The 21,491-nt window shown below is 41.0% G+C and overlaps 1 protein-coding gene across 2 annotated transcripts in view; it reads right to left on the bottom strand.

The window, feature by feature from the left end:
* PTN (pleiotrophin) overlaps positions 1–18,570 on the bottom strand; it is a 101,738-nt gene extending 83,168 nt beyond the window's left edge. Inside the window, exon 1 of one of the 2 annotated variants that reach the window (XM_036864552.1) lies at positions 18,264–18,570. The gene's annotated coding sequence lies outside the window, so the exon portion shown is untranslated. The remainder of the gene's footprint in view (positions 1–18,263) is intronic. The other variant, XM_036864551.1, reaches the window with a different exon arrangement.
* Between the last annotated feature and the right edge of the window lie 2,921 nt (positions 18,571–21,491).

The following is a 21,491-nucleotide window of genomic DNA, read 5'->3' as shown; positions in this document are numbered from 1 at the left end:
CCACTCTTCATCGCTGTGCGCGGGCCTCTCACTATCGTGGCCTCTCTTGTTGCGGAGCACAGGCTCCAGACGCGCAGGCTCAGCAATTGTGGCTCACGGGCTTAGTTGCTCCGCGGCATGTGGGATCTTCCCAGACCAGGGCTCGAACCCGTGTCCCCTGCATTGGCAGGCAGATTCTCAACCACTGCGCCACCAGGGAAGCCCTTAACAGTTGTTTTTATCCCTGCCCAGGGACAGAAAAGAATTTGGTGGAAACTCAGTAGGCCTTTCCTGATACTCTCCTCCCTAAACCATCCCTCCTTCCCTTGACAAACACAATCATTCTCCATCTAACTACCCTGTTTTATTTTCCTCATAACTTACCACTAACTGAAATTGTGTCTACTTATTTGGTTCTTCATTCATCAAGAATCAAAGCATGTACCCTCTACATTTTCACCCTTGTGTTGCCGTATAGTATAGTATGTGGGCATCCTATAAATATTTGATGAGTGAATAAATGGGTAGATGTTTTCATCTATACTCTATTTTAAAAATACAAAATATATAATCTCATATAGTTATTTCTCAGAAGTGATATATAGACAGATATATACAGGCAGTCACTGCTTTACACAGAAGTGTGAGACAATAAAAATGGTCACGTAAAGTGAAACCATGGAAAGCAACCTTAATAATCATTGGGAATAGTTATGATTGTTCCTTGAACTTCAAAAATCTTTTGCCAAATCATTAAAAAAATCTTACTATCAGAGGTAAATGTATAGGGAAATAAAGAAATATAGCAAAGCTCATACTTATTTAGTATACGGTAACTTACAACATTAGAAATGTTAAGATTTAAAGTGTTTCGTTTTTTTGGTAAAACACTGATCAAGACTACTTTGAACAGCTTGCTTTCTTTTTCTCACTGTGTAAATTACAATACAGAGTGAGCATCTTTTCTATGCCTTGGCCAATTGTCATATGCCTTTCTAGATCTGGATTGGCCTCCGACGTTTTATTCTTCATGCTTTCAACATCTTAAAATATACTTGAGAACTCCATTAAAGTGAGTTTCTTGCCAGCATCAGTCCCTTTGGGACATCTTCATCCTCTTTGTTTTGTCTGCCTTCCTCATTTATACAGACAAGCGTGGCTCCACTAAGTGTCTTAGGCTGCGTAATGCAGAGCCTCTCACCTGGCAGCAGTGTCAACGTTCCCACCTACAGATATTTCTTCCCTAACTCCATTTATGTTTCATTTGAATTTCACTTCCAGTGTTAAATCACCTCTCATTTCTTGCCTGCACATTCATTTCTGTTGGCCAATTTCTTCTTTAAATTGTCTGTTTTTGAAAAATGTCATTGGGTTTATACTGGGAGACAAGGAGGCAACAATACTCCATGCTTCACTGTCTGTGCATAAAATGAATAACAGATGCAGAGGGACCAATGATGGGCAAAGGATGAAGGAAGTGATGTGACTGGTCACTGATGAGAAAGCAAATCTGTTAATTATGGAGTGATTTGTGGACTGAGGAGCTAGCAGTTTAATTTGTACTTTATGCAATTATTTACAGTTAATATACTCAAATTTGAACCATGCTGCTGGGGAAGAGATGCTAATTAACTAAACTGTAGTAACAAAAATTCATGCACATTGGAACCATGCAAAGCAAAAACTGCCTGTAATTGAAAGTACCATTTCTCTCCCAAACTTTCATATGACCTCTATCTCTATGTATGAGAGAAGCTACTTTAGAAATGTGCAAAATCAGGTTTTTACCCTCAGAATCATGTATTAAAAACAGAGGGATCATACTTTCCTTATTGCCTTTCCCTGAGAAATAGACAGCTGTAGATTTTTGGTTATTGCATAGGTCAAAGAAAACAAGATGTTGTAATTGTACTGCTACATATTTGCATGTATTAGCCAGGATCAGAAATGCATAAATCAGTGGTTTTCAAGCTTCATCATGTGTTAGAATCACCTAGATGGATTATTAAAACACAGATTGCTGACCCCACCCTCAGAGTTTCTGATTTAATAGGTTTGGAGTGGTACCTGGGAATCTGCCTTTCTAATGAGTTCCCAGGTGAAAGTGATGCTGCAGATCAGGAACCACTGACTTAAGCACATTCGGAACCATGAGGAGAAAGAAAAGAATCTGGAGACCAAAATCTGGCAAGAGCACAGAAGCTAAATCAAAGTGCCTTGGGTATCTTAGATATCTTTTATTTTAGGCTTCTAGTTTTACAATTAAGGAAGTGGAAGCCTGCAAAATTCAAATTATTTAATTCAAATACAAAATTAACCAGACTTAGAGTCTGGTCTAAAACCTAGAATCTATAACCAATACTTTCTGGAAGATAGCTAGCACCATAAGAGACCCTATTCTCAATAGCTGTAAGGTGAAACTATGACACACACACAAACACACACAAAGAGTTTCTCAAACTTTGCTGCATATGAAATGACCTGGTTAAAAATTAATATTCTGATTAATTAAGGTTCTGATTTCAGAGGTGGAGGGTGCAACCCCATGAGATCCAAATGCATGTGAACTGTTCTTTAAAAAACTGCTTTAGAATTGTGTAAGCCAATGTTTTAAAGCACAGAATCTATACACAGGAGAGAACAGAATGCCAACTTTTTTTTGAATTATTTTTACAAAATACTTTTACAGACTATGAACACTCCCCAAACTCTCCTATGAGGTGGACGAGGCACCTTCTTGGAGAAACCTTGGTCAAGCCTCCTCCATTCTCGAAGCTTCCTTTTCCTCATCTGTATAGGGGTAAAATTATTAAAGCTGATCTCATACAATTGTTCTGAGGATTAAGTGAGATAAAATATATGAAGGCAATTAGTGAAGGGAAAATATTACATGGGTGTTACTTGTTAGCTTCATTATAGAGAAGCCTCAACAGGATATGATTTTTTTTAATATCAAGTGGGGAATCTGCAGAAAAAAGATTCTTAATTGTATTACAATAGGCTCATCCTGGCAGAAGCTTACTTATTGGTCAAAGGAACCAGAAGAGGTAAAACCTCCGTAAAATCACAAGACTTCACCTTCACAGGCCCCAAATTACCTGGAACAGGACTTGGAGACTAAATCCTAATCTGGAACAATAAAAAATATAATATATCCTAGGCTCAATGGTTTTCTTAGAAAACATCTTGTCTAATCTCTGTCCCCAAGACATTTCCTGCCTCTTCTGACTCTCCAATGAACTGGGGATTGGAAACCAGACAATTTTGACTTCCCGAGCTTTGTTTTCTTTTAGCAAAGCTGAAAGAATAATTTTTAAGGAAGGAAAATGAAAATGATCCATTTACCTCGACTCTGCCCTCACTATGAAGGAGGACCCTGGAACTGGAGAAAGAAAATATCAGAAAGGGAGAAAGAGTCTGCCTTCCCCACAGACTGTTGAACATAAGACACTTTCTCCCTTTGAGGGCCCATCACTTGTTTTTCTCCACATATTTTAATCAATATTCATTGAGCCGTAACAATCTGGCTTCCACGGTCACTCTGGTGTTGAGTTTCATGAGTAACTACTTTTTCCACTGGCTGCAGAAGTAATGAGTCTGTACACGGCTGGCAGAAGATCATTCCTTTGAGCAAAGCAAAATCAGCAGTTTCAAGGGAAGTGCGGGCATCTCAGTGTGGTGATCAGCCCACATCTAAAATGTAAACTCAAAGTACAGAAACCAACCCACAGGCCAACTGATCTCTTTTGGAAGATGTGGCTTCAAACCATTCCATGTGCATGTGAAATGCCTAGACCTCATTACAGAGTTTTCCTGAAAGCTGATGCATCCAAGGAAACCTTAAAATAAGGAGCAAAGTAATAACATATATTCCCCAGAAAATAAAACTCTTAACACGATCTTGCCTCATTCTAGCAAAAGTATGTCGCAAGATCTCTTGAGGAGGAAGGTATAGTACTGAGCTCGGGGATTTGAGTTAGATGGGAGCCTGGTCACCACCGTCCACCACATGCCTGAGGCTCCTTCTCATGAAAAGGTCTCCTAGACATTGAGGGTGCCCATGAAGGTCAGAGACCTGAGAAGCCTGAGTCCGGCTCACACTCCGTTCCGAGGATAATCCACTCTCCACAATTCCTTCAAGCACAGAACACTCCCCTCTTCCCCCCATATCAGCTCTTTCTCTAGATTTCTTCCATCAGTGGCACTGGAATTCTTTCAAATTGATCAACATCTCATTTTTCACTACGACTTCATGCTCCTACCTTCCATCCTAATATCTAGACTTCCATCCTAATGTCAGATAGCTTTTATTTTCCTTCGTAGTGTCTCCAGAAAGAATTCCTCCTAAGTACCTACTTATGTCAAGCCATCAGAAATCCATCCATCCATTCATTTATTCATTCTTTCAGACATTTGGTATCATGCAAAGCATTGGGCTAGTTAAGTAGGGGAGAGACAGTCATTTAAAATAACTGCTATATGATAAGAATGAAGTCAGGATTCACACTATTGTCTCTACCGAGAACTCCCACTTTCTCCCTTATCTTATTCACTCTTTAAACACAAGTCAGGAGACACTTCCTCCTGGAAGCCTGCCCTGAATCCACCCCCAGCTGAATTAGGTGTCTCTCTTATGGGCTTTCAAAAGTGCCTATCTAGATCATTGCACTGATATTGCATCCATTTGCTGTTGATGTGCCTGGCCCCCAAATAGACTGTGAGCTTTAAAGACAGAGACTGTGTTGTATTCATCTCTGCATTCCTAGTACTTAACATAGAGCCCAGTAGACTGTGCTCATTGCATATTTTTGAATGAATGAATGAATGAATGGATAAAAACTATGAAAGAAAAATCATAGAAAGTTGTGAAACAGAATAAGGAATAAGTATTCATTTTTAACTACAGGAATGAAGACAATTTTCATGGAGGAGATGGTATTTAAGCAAAGCGCTGAAGCGTGAACAGGATTTCCAGAACTTGAAAAGATCAAGGGCTTGGGGGGAGGGGTGGTACACAGAGGATTACTTTTTAAAACCTAACGGATTCTCTCCACCTCTAATCTGTTACTTCTCTGAAAATAATCTTTCTTATACTCTAGCAAAGTTTTTTTTTTCCTTCCTTGCTTGTGGAGAACCTTCAGTGATGCCTTACTGTCTATCAGGATAGAATCCAAGCAGGTCAGCTTGCCCTTCAAGGGTCTTGCTATTGTTACCCAAAACTTTTTTCTAATCTTAACTTTCATTCCTTGGCCACCCACTGTCTGCACAAATCAGGCCCTTCTGCTCTCTGTCCCCCAGTATCTTGCTTTTTATCATCTCTTTGGCGTTCCTCTTTCTCCATCCCTCACCTACAATGCCTTCCCTGTGCCTTCTTTTTTTTTTTTTTTTTTTTTTTTTTTTTTTTTAAACATCTTTACCTGTGCCTTCTTGCCATAGACAATACCACTCTGTCTTTGAAAACTCTACCCCCTTCATGCAGCCTCCCTTTTCCACTCCAGATTGGAATACCTTCTTCTTCTAGACAATTTGATAACCACTCGTTTACCATTTAATCATTGTATGGTTTTCTAACTATAAGCCTGCTTTGTCCCCCTTATGAGGACTGAAATAAGGTACCTACAAGCTAGGATAATGGATGGTGGCTTTTTGTAACATGCACAGTGTTCCAGACAAATAGTCTATTGATGAAAAATTCTTGATAACTTACGTACTCCTCTAAGGATGTATGAGGAGTCTTTCCTTTAGGCAGACATCTTATTATTCAGCTACCAGCAGATGGGGGTGCTTACCCTAGATATCATATTTAATTTAATGAGAAGAAATAAATTATTTATTATCAGTGTGTCTACGTTATGAAATCACTAACTTTGCCTATGTTATGATATAAAAACTTGCTTCTTTCCTCCTTCATTGATAGAATTATGTTATTTTTACCTCTTCCATGCAGCCAAAGTAATGACATTTTTTTTTTAACTGTGTGACTAGCCCTTTAAGATAGGTGCGTCTTTTTCACTGTTTTTACCCTTGCCCTTGTCATCGTAGGGCTCCTTCATGCTTTTCAGCCTTCCAGGCTTTGCCCCTCGTCAAACCACATCAATATCAGTCTCAAACCTTAACCGTAAATGGCATCTAGAGGGATAAAGGCTCAATACTTCACGTAAAGGAGCGACTTCATCACACACAACAGGCTGCAGGGCATGGAGAATCCATCACCTAACCTTTCCCAGCCTCTATCCATCTGTGCCCCACTGTTGGATATCCAAGCTTGACAGTGAATGCTTTCCAATGGGAAACTGTAGCAGGATTTTTTTCCCATCCTTTGGTCCCTATTGTATGTTCAGCTGCACTGAAGCTAGCTGCTAATCAAAGCCAGAGACTCTCATACACAAACAAACACGGCATTGTGGCCTCCCCTGGGGCTGGAACACAGCAATCCAACAAACAATTTGGTCAGGTGATAGCAGCCTGGAGGAACAGACAGAGCATTGCCCAGACATCCTCCTGTCTTCACTCCCCCGCTCCCCTTCCTCAGCACGAGCCAGTGGAACCACGAGGCCAGGCAAACCGATGCTTGAGAAAGCAATGGAGAATAAAACAATATGCAGTCAAAAAGGTCTGGTCTGATAACAGGATTCTTTGTCCAAGAGAGTGTATTCTCTAGATCATAGTGAGGTAGAAATAAAATACATAGCATGAGAGCATATTCCTGGACACAGGAAAGAGGGAGAAGGAAGGGATTGGACCAGAATATCTTCAGATACTCACTGGGCCCTTGTCATAGAACAGTGGGGTGGAAGTGGAAGAGTGTGATGTTTAGGAGCTTTGTGGTTAGATATATTTGATCTACAATCTCAGTTCTGCCTCTTACTACCTCATGACCTTGGACAAGTTACTTAACCATTCAGAGACTCGGTTGCTATTGTTAGTCATGTTGGGGAATTGTGCTCAGAAAGGAAAAAGGAGGGAAATGCTAAGAAAAGAAAGCAAGGTCTTCAGCTTCCAGAAGTAGCTAGTGATAGAGGATGACGGCTCCTCCCTGGCCCTGGCAGTTCCTAGGAACAGAGCCTCAGAGGCACTGGCAGCTTCTGAACTTTGACCTACTGCCATGTGTCCCCAGAGCACATCAAGGGACACTAGGGATGCCCATGGCCAGCATGAAGCCTGGATACAAGATGTCTTCATACAACAGCAGGAGCTGGGACTCCTGCACATTGATAATGGAAACATCCCTGAGTATGAAAGACGGAGCAGAAAAGCTAGAGATGCCAAAGAAAACGATTGCTCACATCACAGTTTTTGGTTAGGGCAGCCAGTTAACGTTAAATCTTGCCAGGGTTGGTGGAGATTGCAGGAGAGAGGGGAAATTGAGTAGGAACTAGGTGAAAGGTTATCTTAATTCTATGCAATGATAAACATGAACTGAGTACCTACTATGTGCCATTTGTTATTTGGGTAGTGGTAACGTGAAAGAACTAGAAACAACTGTCTAGCAGTACGGTATAGAACAGAGAGGTTCAGTGAGAAGATGCAGGACCACTGAAACTCAGAATTAATATAGTGACTTCCTTTAAATACAAAGGGTAGACAATCCAAAATGATTTAATAATTGAAGCATCTTCATATGGAGACCTACAAATGGAAATAAAATCAGTTAGATGCTATCTTGAGGAATCTATTATAAGATCTGCAGATTTACTTCAGGAAACACCAGTCAATATTTCCATGTCTTATCCTTTCTAGGATGTACCTTAAATGTCCCTCAATTGCACATGGCGCTCCTCATTGGGTATGTCCACATCCTCATTTCAGTAAAAGTCAAATTTATCAGATAAGCCACAGTCCCATAATTTCTCCATTTCCACCTTCTGGGAGAGAATTTTTTTACTTGCTCCTTAAAGCCTTACTAACTGTCCTGCACTCAACTGTCACATTTCTCACCTCTTCCAATTCAGAGGTTCCTGGCCTCCCCACAGGAACTCCAATCTCACTGCAGCATTAGGAGTCATAGTAGATACAAATATTTGAACATTCTCAAGGGACAACGTGTGATTTTGCTTAAATTCCACCAAGAATAGAGATAATGTCACATTAGATGAGTAGTGAAATCTATTCCCTTTTGAGGAAAACAGCTCTTAATACTTAGGCTGATCTTCCTCACCAAAGAAACATTAAAATCACCTTAAGAAGAGTGGTCACACCTTCCTCTTTTCTGTACTTATTTTCAATAGTTGCTCAAGTTCCAATAGATGATGATAAATCTGGCTATACCTTGGTATGGACTTGGAAGTTAGACAAGGAAAGGGGTCAATTTGAGATGGGAAGGAGGCAAGAAAATAATATTTGTTCTTCAAAATAAAATTAAACAATTTATAATAGAAATGCCAAAGTCTAAACTTTTTTTCTGACTTCAACAAGATATTTAACGTTACACATTAGAGGTGGCAAATGGAAGTCAGGGTAGAAAACTAACCCAGGAAGCTAACTAGTGTGTGTGTAGCTAAGCCCTGGGCCTGGAGGGATCCTGTTGTGCCCATGAAAGGGAGCCTCTGGGTCTTTTCCTTGGTCTCCTTTCATGATGCCCCCGCAAGAGTGGGGGAGATATGAATGGAAACAATGGGGTGGAGAGTGTAAACTTTATGGATGAGTTGACTCCAGTGACCAGGCTGTCTAAGTCATGGCCCTGAATCCAAGATTGCTCAAGTCCTATTTGAGGCAGCAACTCTTCACTAGAACAACTGATTCTGTTTTGCCTTCAAATACTTCCTCTGAGAGGAACAAGGAGGGGACAGGCTGGTCCCTGTCCTGGAATGACTTCATGGCATTTTTATACTAAGAGGCATGTAGAGCTTAGGAGATTTAGAAAGCAAACAAGACAAATCCACTGGAGAGAAATCTCCTAACGAGCCCCACCAGAGCCAGATGGGCCAAAAGGGCCCAAAGAGAGTTGCCGAGCAGTTCATCTGGAGTGGAGGAAACCTCAGCGCTATCTAGTAGAGTTTTCTGTGAGGTCTGAAGCTCCTCTCCCCAAGCTCATGCTTGGCTTCTGTCTATCAGAGTTTTGGATGTTTTCCCTAAGGTCTCAGTTCAAGTCCACTTCTATTTCTTTTGTCTTCTTGGTTCTGCTGCCTTTGAAGTTAACTGCTCTCATTTTAACCTCTTGCAAGAGAACATCACTGGATGAGATGTTGGAAACCCACAGTTAGCTTGCTTTTAGGAAATGTGGATCTAGTTAGAGAGAAGTTGGTAGAAATCCACCTCTACCCACTTATTCCTGCTAAATTGCTTTTGATCTGTTTCTCCAAACCAAATTCATTTATGACAGCATTGAAGTACATCTTCAAATCCCCAGATATCATATATCAGAGGGCAAACTCTGTGATCCCTAACCATCAGACTCAAACCACTGTTTTAAAAGGCTAGAAATCATTTCAGGCTCAAGTTGGTGGGAATCCCAATACTGGCATAGACAATAAAAGCTTTCCACCCCTCCTCTACAAACAAGAGTGTGGTTGACAAACCCAAATTTGATCTGACTCACTTTAAACTAGAGCCAATCTGTACACTATTCATTCCAAATAATAATAGAGCAAATAAATAATTCCCCAAAGGGTGTCAAGCCCTGGAGTGAGGTGCATCAAAGAGGTTTGCTGCCCCTGCAAGTTTACCCACGTGCAGTGCATTAGGCCCTCTCTTCTTAGCCCAGAGCAGCTCAGAAGTTCCCCAGGCTCCTGGGACCTGCTAAGGGGGTGAGATTGGACCTGGGTGGGATCAGGCAGCTGTGGCTTCCCTGGGGAATCTTTTACCCCTGGATATGTATCTGGAAGGGTCCTCAAGGTTAAGAACGGAAGATAATGTTTACTCAGCTTGACCTTTAATTTGTACACACTAAGGTCCACAAGATTATCTGTTCCATCTAAACAGCACATCCTTTGCTGGGAGAAAGATTTTTTGTTTGCTTCATGGGATTATGTTTGTTTGTTTGCATTTTTCTATTTCCAACTTTTTAATGAGAGTCCATCAGATTAATTTACTAAGCTTTTTTTATGATTCAAATTTACCCATGTCAAGCTAAATAAATTGAATTTCCATCTTAATTGGCCCACTTAGTAGAAACAAATGCACATGTTAATGTGTGGAAAGCTATAAACATATAGCATACATCGATTACTATGTTGATCTAAAAAGCAGGACACACAATTATTTGTACAACTATTTTCAAAGGTTAAATCAGAAAAACTATAAAAGTGTATCAGAGTGTTAATAGTGGTGTCCATTTTGAGCAGGATTATAAGTCATTTTTTTTCCTTCTTCATAACTTCAAAAATTTTATTATCTTGTAGCATGGACATTTTTCTAGAATGAGAAAAAATAATGTGTTTCTCCAGGTATATATTTGTGTTTTCCTAATAACAAACATAATAATGAGAAAACCCTTACTGTTTTTCACATCATTAAAATTAATCAAACTTTTCACAAGTTTGAAATGAATTGAGCTGTATGTAAGATTCTGCATTTTGCCAGAGGCATTGAATTGAACAGTTAACTATATATTGTAATCAAGAAAAGAGGATGAGAAGAAAGGCTTTATATTATTGTTTCAAAACTTAAGTACCTCCACCAGTTAAAATAACATAATAAACTCCCTGCTTTCTTTCCTATAGCAGCTTCAGGCTTCCTCATTTGATCACCTTGGACCATATCTAAAGAAATATACTGTACCCAGAAGGCAACATTATTTTATAGAAAATATTTTTTGAAGAACTAAATTGGCCCTTGCATAAGATTCTCCAAAGCTGCAGGATATTTTTTTAAGCCAAAGTTCCAACTTCTGACTTAACGTGGACACCCCATCTGGCCAACTGGAAGATGCCCAGTGGAAGCCTTCGGATGTTCTAATGCTCAGAAATGAAGGCCACTAGGTGTTACAACTTGAGCGATGATTCTCTGCTATGGGTAGCAATAATCCCATGGGCAGGTTTAGAACAGGCCATATTATTAGCAAATAAGGAAGGCCATTATGAAAACATTACTTTAAAGTTTTACATGGTCTCCATTTGTTTTATCCTGAGTGAAGACTTTCTCTGTTACCTAAGATTGTCACTGAGATATGTTCCTTATTGATCGAATCTGGACTCTGAGGCAAGAGTCCTTGGCTCCTTCCTCAGGCAGCCCAGCATCTCCCAGGAAGCCACACAGATGGATGGTCCCTGCTCTACTTCCCTTATGGTGTGGAAGAGCACATCCAAGGGAAAAACAGATGTTCAAACCTTAAATAAGAGAATACTCTAGCATTCAGAAAGCGTATTACATTCCATCCTTCTCATCGTAAGAATGAAGTTTCCTAAACACTATTACGACGGCAGTGTTTGGCTCACCTACACCCTCGCAGGGGAAGGCTCCAGAAGAAACACCGGTAAGAGGCCTGAGATCACACCTGGCAAAGGGCCTTGTATTCTTTTTTTTTTTTTAATTTACTTATTTTTGGCTGTGTTGGGTCTTCGTTTCTGTGCTAGGGCTTCCTCCAGTTGCGGCAAGCAGGGGCCCGTCTTCATCGCGGTGCGCGGGCCTCTCACTATCGCGGCCTCTCTTGTTGCGGAGCACAGGCTCCAGATGCGCAGGCTCAGTAGTTGTGGCTCACGGGCCCAGCTGCTCCGCGGCATGTGGGATCTTCCCAGGACAGGGCTCGAACCCGTGTCCCCTGCATTGGCAGGCAGATTCTCAACCACTGCGCCACCAGGGAAGCCCGGGCCTTGTATTCTTAAGGGGCTCAGTCAAGTCAATAGTAAATCGGATGGTGACTGCAAATTTCTTTTATAAATAATCCAACATTGTAAATATGACTTGCACATGAAGATACAGGAATGATCAGCTTTTGCACATAGTAGGAAGTGTTATTGTCAATGACCTTCGTTGTGTGTTTCAAGCTATGCATGTCATGATTAGAGAGTTCTGATTTCTCGCCTGCTCTCCCAATTTATAGAACTAAACACTAGTGACTGGTCACTCAGAGTGAGGTCCCCAGGCCAGCAGCTGCTATCGCCAGGGAGCTTGTTAGAAAGGCAGACCCTGAGAGTCCACCAGAGACCTACTGAATCAGAATCGCATTTTAGCAAGATCTCTAGGTGACTGATATGCACATTGAAGTGTGAGAAGCACAACTATAGTATAAACAAAGTGTTGCTAATCAATTGTAAAAACCTAAATTTAGTGAGAATAACCGATTGAAATTTTTGGTATGCATCCTTTACAACTCTTAGGAAGCCCTATAACATAATGTTTAGTAAAACAATTCATAACCATTTTAGTTTAACCTTTTTTAGAATTGTCTACTCACTTTTTTTTTTTCACTCTTACTCCGACTTCCTTTTCTTCACACCTGTCACACATCTTTCCTCCTACTCACTTCATCTGGTCAAACTTACCTTTCAGCATCTTAGGCAATCTCTAGGGGTGCTGAGAAAATGATAATGGCAAGCAGCAGAACTGGGGAAAGAGACAGGCAGAACTGGCCCCACTGATTTTATTAACAGTAGCTTATGTTTAGTGTAGCAGTTTACAGTTTATAAACAGTGCATTGTTACGATTTACCTTTACCACCAGCCCATGAGGTAGGCAAAGCGTCTATCATCACCATCATCATCAACATCATCACCATCTTACAGATGAAAACCCTGAGGTTCCAGGAGATACAGGGACATACTCAGCATCAGGCAGAACTGCGATGAGATAAATGCAGGCTCCTGAATCCAAACCTGAACTCTTTCCTCTGAGCTGACGGCTCCATGATGGCAGCAGGGCCAGAGCACGTGGCTATGGGTGTCACCAACATCAGCAATGAGATGGCTGCACCTTGGCTTGGGAGTGCCCTGTATGCAAAATGCTCTCCTAGACGCTATAGGAAAGGCCAAGGTCAACAGTCTGATGTGGGGACCTTACATGTCAAATTCCCTGGGGCCTGGAGCACGATCACATGTTCCGTGTGTTTGTTTTCAGAAGGGGTTTTGGATCTGCATTTAGAGAGAACAGTCTGAGACTATAGAGGGCAGAAGCATTTCAAGGAGAAGAAAGTCTCACCTAGGTTTCTGTTTGTTTGTTTTCTCATGCCAGCTGGACATGAGAAATAAAGCAGTGGGGGAGGGAAAGCAAGGGTGGACCTTCATGGTGGGGGCAGGGCTGCATCCCCACAATCAGCATTTCCATTATCCTCATCATATACTCCGTAGCAGTCAGACTCTGGGTTCTGTCCTTCACACTCATTTTCTAGGTTAATATTCATGTCAATCCTAGGAGGTATTAGTGCTGTCATCTTAGGGATAAGGAAATTGAAGCAAGAAAGACTACAATATTTGCTAATGGTCACACAGCTAGTAAGAAGCGTAGCTGTGGTTACCTTGATTTCTTTAAACTCAGAGCTCAAATATTGGAGCATTACAGCTAATGTTTCTAATACATCACCTGCATCCAGGTGCCATGTCACATGTCCATCTTCCTTGACTCCACCTCTCAAATCAGAATCTCTGGGGATGGGCTCCAGGCATCTGGATGCTAAGACATGACTCCAGTTATTCTGATAAACACCGAAGAAAGGAAACCACTACGCTGGGTGATTTGGCCGCTTACTGCACATACACTGGAGTTTAGGTTTGACATGAGAGGCAACTGAGAAAGAAAATTAATTAGTCAGAGGAAGATATGGCATTATATTATAGAGGAGAAAAAAATATCCAAACTAGGAATTTTAAGATCGTTTAAGATCGTCAAGATTCTTGTATTAAATAATGGGGTCATCGTAACCTCTTTAAATTTGTATCCTTATCAATTAAAAAAAAAATCCTGTTCAGCCTACGTAAGTAGAATTGTTATGAAAATATGATGAGAAAATAAATGTTATTAGTTCTGAAAAGCAAAGGCCTATGCCACAATGAAGTTATGATGAAAATAATGTCCCAAGTGTTCAGTCTTAAGACTTTGAAGAACACAGTTTGTTAAAGAAGAGGTAAGGTTTCCTTCTCCATTATGGAGGTGAGTCAGAGACCATGCAAGGTCGAGAGCTTTAAAATGAACAAGGTGAAATATGATTAGGAAGACACTCCAGAGAACTGGCGGACCTATATGATGTTTGCAATAAAGGAGGTAGAGGAAAAGACAGGAGAGCCTTCTTCTAGAGGTTCAAGGTTGAGAATGGGGTGCTTGGGTTTAAACAGGAAGTTGGTACCAGGTGATGTATAGAGGGATTGAGTATAGAAGGCAGTCAAGGTCATTGGAACATGAGGAAGAGCAGAGGAAGTGGTATTCAGAGTCATTTACTTATTTTTTCACTCATTCATCAGATATTTATTGGGCATTTCAATGGTCTCACTCTAGATATTCTAGGGTTCTGGAGAGGAATGAGAGAGTCCCTGCCTTCTAGGGGTGCATGGTCTGGGTGGGGTGGAGCTGGTGGTAAAAGTCAGTAATTCCAAGAGGTAAACGATGTGCTTTTCCAGTTTTGGCGCTGCTGGGAAGGGAGGAACTGAAGTCGCCAGAAGGGTGGGTGGAGGGGAGAATTAGAGCGCCACCTAGAGGGAGGATTTGCCTGGGAAAACCCTCCCTTGGCGCCGTTAATCTCAGGTTCATTCTGTTTCACCCAAATTCCACAGCTGAAGGTAGAGGACTTGCTATTGTTCCCTCCATGTCTGTGATTTCATCGAAGGACAGTCATCTCATATCTCAGTATAAAAAGTGGAAGAAGTGGAAATAAGAGGTGAGAGGTACAGAATGCTATTTGTGCCTTACAATGATGTTTTGGTTTTTATTAAGCACAATTCTTAGAATTAAGAGCCCAAGTGTCAGTTACTATGACTTACTTCATTCAAGATTAATATGTAACAATAGATTTTTTTCACTAACTATGAAGTTTCAGAATCTAAGAACTCTGCTTTTAGGAAACTCATTATGATGATGTCTTTATTTGAAATGTCACTTTATCTAAACCTACTATGAAGAAATGGCTCCAAAATAAAGCCCAGTAGAAAAAATTAAATTATTTCTCAAAATATCTTAAGCATGAATTATTCACTGTATTCCCTGCTTACTTTGAAGAAATAGGGATTTGTGGTGAATGTGATCTACATAATCAAATCTGCAATATTACCATAATTATAATGCCCTCTGATAACGTTACATTATAGTTATCCTTCTAAACCACAGAAATCTTAACTTGTCATTTACCAAATACTAAAATAGGGAGGAACAAAAGGCTTGTTATATTTGACAATCTAGAAAGATCGTATGACACCTATGCCATGTGGAAAACTATGCCACATACAAGACTGGCAAGAAGTGCATGGAAAAATGGCCCAGTGGATGGAAAATTGAATGGGCCATAAACATCAAGAATGGAGAAATTTCCAAAGTGAGGCTGTGGTCCAAATTCCACTCAAGCCAATTGACTCTGGAAGGAAAAAAGCTGGCCCAGCTTGTAAAGAGAAGCTCCATATCTGAATATTATTTTACCCCAGGGCAATGACATGGTTTTGTGTCAAAAGGAAACAAAAGTTCTCTGATTATTCATTAGAACTGCAGCCAAAAGAGACAACATTCGCCACCCTTAGAGAAGCTCCACTCAGCATTCAAACAAGGGCTGTTGGGAGGCCTGACTCACCTGATGCTTAAAGATGAGCATCTCTTTAAACGGGACTGACCTGCACTCAGGTGTAAACCAGCTTGCTCCCTGATCACCCCGGGTTGTCTCGGTTTAGGCATTACTTTTAGGAGGGAAGTCAAGGTCAGCCATCCTATTCACTATGTCCCATATTAAAAAGTGTAAGTGTTGGGAGAACTGGAATATATAATCTGAATTCTAACTACTGGCCCTCAATCCACCATTAACTCATACACCATTTCGAACAAGCCACCCAAACTCAGTCTCCTGAGAAAATTTGCAATAGTAATAAAATACCACATGGCAAATAAGAATATGATCAGAATTCATATGAGAATGTCACTTAAATAAGAAAGCAAGAGTATCTTCAAAAGGAAAAAAATATTTAAACCCAAAATACTTAATATCTAAGATTGATTTTATTGATAAAAGTGATTAAATTATTTGGGGACCTTATTTCTCTCAAGTTATTTCCAATGATCAGGTTCTGTGAAAATTCAAACCAGGCCAACTAGCTTTTCTAGAGTAAAAACATCAAAAATGTTCATTAAAAAATGTGGGTTCTGCCACATATTGCTATATGTGAAGATTAAATAGGTACATGGAAATTTTCAAAAAATCAGTAAATTTATTATACCCAATACCATGAAAAGAGGTCTAGGAGACCACAAAGTTATGTATTATAAACATAATATATTGTACTATAAATATTTTAAATATATGTTATCATTCTCATTCTATATAATACCCCATTGAAAAGTCAGATAATAAAAAGTCACATATTAACTGTAGTTTCTTTTCTCTCACACTCTAGCTTTGAAAATATAATACATTTGTACCGACAAGCAAACACCTGGAACACAGCACCTAATGCGTTAAGTATGGCTTCAGGTGGGTGTTCCTTATAGAGACCTTTCCCTAAATGATAACAAAAAAAATGTCCTAAAAGAGGCCTGGGAACAGGAGGAGATGAAAGATCAACTTCTACAGATTTAAAGTACAATTAGAGAATCAAAAGTACCAAAGTTTCTTAAAGCACAAAATAATGGTATTAGAGGTTTTTTTCACAACATAATTTTTTAAAAGCCCATCCTCTAATTTAAATGAGAAAGTACAAATATTGCCACTCTGAAATAACTCATGTCCCAAAGGGAGAAAAAAGAAAATATCCACTCTAATTTCCTTTGAATTTAACTGGACTATAAATTTTTTTTTAATGATTTGGTCTTTAGAATGCATAATTTACTTAAAAAGGAACATAATGAAGATGGAAAATAGAAGCTTTATTTTCTACTCTGGGAGACACCTCTTTTGTTTCACTCCCATTACCTTTCAATATTTCAAATATCAGTTCATCCCCAGATGATCACGGGGATAAAAAGGGCTTTGCTGTTTCGTCAACTCCACATTTGCCTGAGATTGTGAAATTGCTTCGTTATTAGTTCGAAAGCTCCTCTTGATAGTTCCTGGATCTCCTCCCAGGCCCTTCCCTCCAACACACACCCGTAGGTCACCTTTCTCAAGTTGTTAAAGCAAAATGCCTAAATAACCCTCCAGATGAAAACAAAAGATGCCAAAAGACTGGAACTTTGATTTCTCTCGAATTGTTCATTCTTCCCAACCGTCACCTCACCCCCCCCCTCCCCACATGCCACTCCTACTTTTTCAATGTATCCCCCAGACTTGTAGAGCAGCTGTTAACAGAGGCAGGGGTGAGTTAACAGGAGTGTAAATAAACTCAGCGTGTGTTCTGGTGTTCCTGCGTGTTGTGTTAAAGAAAAAGGTGTTTGTGTGTCTGTGTGTGTGTGTTGAAGAGAGAGCAAGTTTTATGTTCTGTGTGTTAAGTAGAGAAGGGAAGGAGTTGAATACATTCCTCTCTTTTAAAATATTTTAACTTATTAGAAACATCAACTCAGAAACTAAGAATCTAGCAGATTGGTAATTAATATACCCTAGCTTTATGTGGGTGAAATGAAAAGTTCAAGTGTCTCTGTACAGGGCAGTTCTTAAAATTATTCAAATGAGAAATGGGATTCAAGGTGTGTCTTTTAAACTTTGGACGTAACCATTTCTAGAACCATTCCTGGGCTGGCAGGCAGGACAAAGAGTGGCCGGATGCTCTGCGAGGGACCCGCAAGGTCAGCTGGCACTGGGAGGCACAAGCCCCCGCTTGGTACCTAGAAACGCCAGCGAAGACGCATCAGCTGGCAAGCCCTGGGGCAATCCGGGAAGCAGGGGAAGGATGGGAAAATGAACCCCGCTTGCTCAGGCTGCCTGACTTTCTCTCTCTTCTCCACCCAGCCGCAGACACACCTACTAACTCAGGTTTTACAAAGAGCCAAAGCCCCTGCATGTTCTCCATTCCGCTGGAAGCAGGAACACGGTCCAAATGCGCACAAAACATCACAAAAGCTTCTTTCCTTCCACCCATCTATGGGCACCCTGACCATCCTGACCAGACGCCCCCAAAATATGCCTCTGGAGCAAATCAGTTTTGAAAGCAGCCGCACCAGCAAAGACACCAGCAGCCTCTCTCCCACTCCTACCACGATCATCCGCGGGCACCCAGAAAAGTGGCGGAGGATGAAGGGGAAGTCGATCGGAGACCTCTCGGGGGAACCGCGCCTTCCCTTCCACTTACTCGGAGTTGCGAACGTGCCGCGTGCGCTCAGGCTGCCTTTGTTGGTCGGGGCGAGGTTTTCTGCCCGGAGTCCAGGTACCCGAGGCACTGCTGCTCGCGGCCGCGCCTGCTCCCTGCCTCCGGCACGCACGGTGACTCGCTGGTCTCTTTCTTCCCCTCTCCCCACTTTGGCTTTTCCTCTGCTCTGCGGCTCCCTTGGCGGGATTTTCGGACTGGAAGGCGGGGGACCAGACAGATCCTGCCTCGGAGTGGAGCACGCCCTGCCGGGGAGGGGACGGAAGGGAAATGGAGAGTGGGAGGGAGGAGAGGAGCTGGCAGGGAGAATACGAGGGCCGGGCGAGGGGGGAGCGCGCCTTTCCCTCGAGAGCTGATTGGGAAACTTATTAAAAGCAGGGTCCTCCAGGGGCAGTATCTTCCCACCCGCGCCAGCACGCGGATTTGAACCCAGAGGCCAGAGGATGAAGCACTGTTTCGTTTTTAGCAGAGACAGATGCAGTATCTCTTTCCCAAACTTTGTGCATGACCTCTTCTTTAGGTGGGTGCGTACGCCAGTTTATCAAGTAGCGCATCTTAAATGGACAACTGATGGCATCTTAAACTACAGTTTGGGCCCCCGGAGATTCTTTTTAAATGATATTCAGGGTGGAAAAGCAGTCTTCAAGACCAGCTCTCATTTGTCCCCACGCCTATCGCCCTCCCCCCGCACAGCTTCAGTCACTTTAGCTGTCAGTCCCATCCCACCTGCGCGTCACCATGTGTGCAAAGGACTTTTTTGCTCCTGTCACAGAGTGACAGATGTCTGAAAGTTCCCAATTAAATGCCACTTTCCTTTAGGGGGCTCTTTCCTTTTCTGGCTTCCTTGGTGCATTTAGTGACCTATTTAGTGACATGCATTTGACACCCAAGAATTTAGGGGATTAAGGAACGTAGCTCGAACTCCTCTCCTCGAGGTTTGTAAAACTCAGAGGCTGGGCTTCCTGGAATTACAGGAAGACAGACACAGCTGTGTCTTTCTGGAATTACATTTTTCTTCGAATGAGGAAAGAAGCTAAGGTAATATACCTAGGATTGTTTAAGTAACACATAGATGAGTATCTGTGATCTAGATGAAAGTATTGCGCAAAAATGATTAAGTATAAAACAAATTTACCCAAACATTCTCAGAAAGGAAATTTTGAGGTTCTCCTCCGCTCATGCGTTTTTTCCTGCTCTTCGTCTTGCTCCTTTTACTTCCTTTCAGCTTATCATTTGATGGCGCCCACCCCAAATGTGGTTGCAAGATATACTTCCATTTCCTATAGTTCTGAGGTAACATCCTTTTAATTCAGTTTGATAAATATCTATTAAGTGCCTTATATAACTTTTTTATTAATTTTTATTGGAGTATAATTGCTTTACAATGTTGTGTTAGTTTCTGCTGAACAGCAAAGTGAATTAGTTTTATATATATATATAACCCCCCTCTTTTTTAGATTTCCTTCCCATTTAGGTCACCACAGAGCATTGAGCGGAGTTCCCTGTGCTATACAGTAGGTTCTCATTAGTTATCTATTTTATACATAGTAGTGTATGTATGTCAATCCCCATCTCCCAATTCACTCCACCCCCCTCCCTGCTTGGTTTCCATAAGTTTGTTCTCTACATCTGTGTCTCTATTTCTGCTTTGCAAATAAGTTCACCTGTACCGTTTTTCTATATTCCACATATAAGCGATAGTATACCATATTTGTTTTCCTCTTCCTGACTTACTTCACTCTGTATGACAGTCTCTAAGTCTATCCACGTCTCTGCAAATGGCACTATTTCGTTCCTTTTTATTGCCAAGTAATATTCCATTGTATATACGGACCACATCTTCTTTATCCATTCCTCTGTTGATGGACATTTAGGTTGCTTCCATGTCCTGGCTATTGTAAATAGTGCTGCAATGAACACTGGGGTGCATGTATCTTTTTGGATTATGGTTTTCTCTGGGCATTTGCCCAGGAGTGGGATTGCAGGGTCATACAGTGGTTCTATTTTTAGTTTTTGAGGAACCTCCATACTGTTCTCCATAGTGGCTGCACCAATTTACATTCCCACCAACAGTGTAGGAGCGTTCCCTTTTCTCCACACCTTCTCCAGCATTTATTGTTTGTAGATTTTTTGATGATGGCCTAAGTGCCTTATATAACTCTTAAAATTTACATGTACTTTGAACTCAACCTAAACCCCAAAATAAGAAGCATTGTTTTGTGGGAAGTAGTTCTTAGGGACTTAGGAACTCTGACAGCTATGTAGACAAGTGTACCATGGTGGAGCTGGGTGGGGACAAAGAGCTGTCTCTACAAGCAGTGCTTTGAATCAGTCAATCAATCCATCCATTTCTTCAAAAGCAGAGGCATCAGACATTCACTTACACACCTCTAGTCTATCCCCATAACCAAACTCTCCATACACCTGCCACACACCATCCTCAAATGAAATAAATGACTAAGGAACTATCTTCTTTCTACACACAGACTTCCTGTTGCCTGTTTCCCTTTTGTGATCCCATTTACCCAATGAAATACAGCAATGTTTGTTTTAATCTGATTTTACCTGTATAAATTGTGGAGGAATGGACATTATCACTTTTTATTATTATTTTTCCCAGACCCTTTACTGAAAGAGAATTCTCCATATTCACTCTCACTACATAGGGGTGAAATTTCCAGGCCATTAAACAAGGAGTTATCCATTTTCTCTACCTTCTTAAATATTATCTTAACATCTACAAATGTAACATGTTGCTACCAGTTATTATGGTGCTTATCTATAGGGTTGATAAAATAAGCATGAGATCCCCACGATTTCCACTCCATTACATGTGTTATATCAAAAATATAACCCTTTATTCAAATAGGAACATATGAAAATTATTTACATGAGTGGTTCTCAACCAGGAGCAATTTTGCCTTCAAGTGAATATTTGGCAATGACTGGAGACGTTTTTGGCTGTCACAGCTTAGGGGAGGGGTTGTTACTGGTATGTAGTGAGTAGAGGCCAGGGATGCCGCTAAACATCCTACAATGCACCAGACAGCTCCCACAGCAGAGAATTATTTGGCCTGAAATGTTAATAGAGCTGACCTTGAGAAACCCTGACAAACATTATTAACCATTGCATTTTTTAATTTAAAAAAATTTTATTTATTTTTTATTGTGGTAAAATATACAATGATTTTCAAGTGTACAGCTCTCTGACAT

Source organism: Balaenoptera musculus, chromosome 9 (assembly GCF_009873245.2).
Source record: "Balaenoptera musculus isolate JJ_BM4_2016_0621 chromosome 9, mBalMus1.pri.v3, whole genome shotgun sequence".
NCBI classification, from domain to species: Eukaryota; Metazoa; Chordata; class Mammalia; order Artiodactyla; family Balaenopteridae; genus Balaenoptera; species Balaenoptera musculus.
Note: the sequence above shows the minus strand (reverse complement) of the source record. Positions and strands in the feature narration are given on the sequence as shown.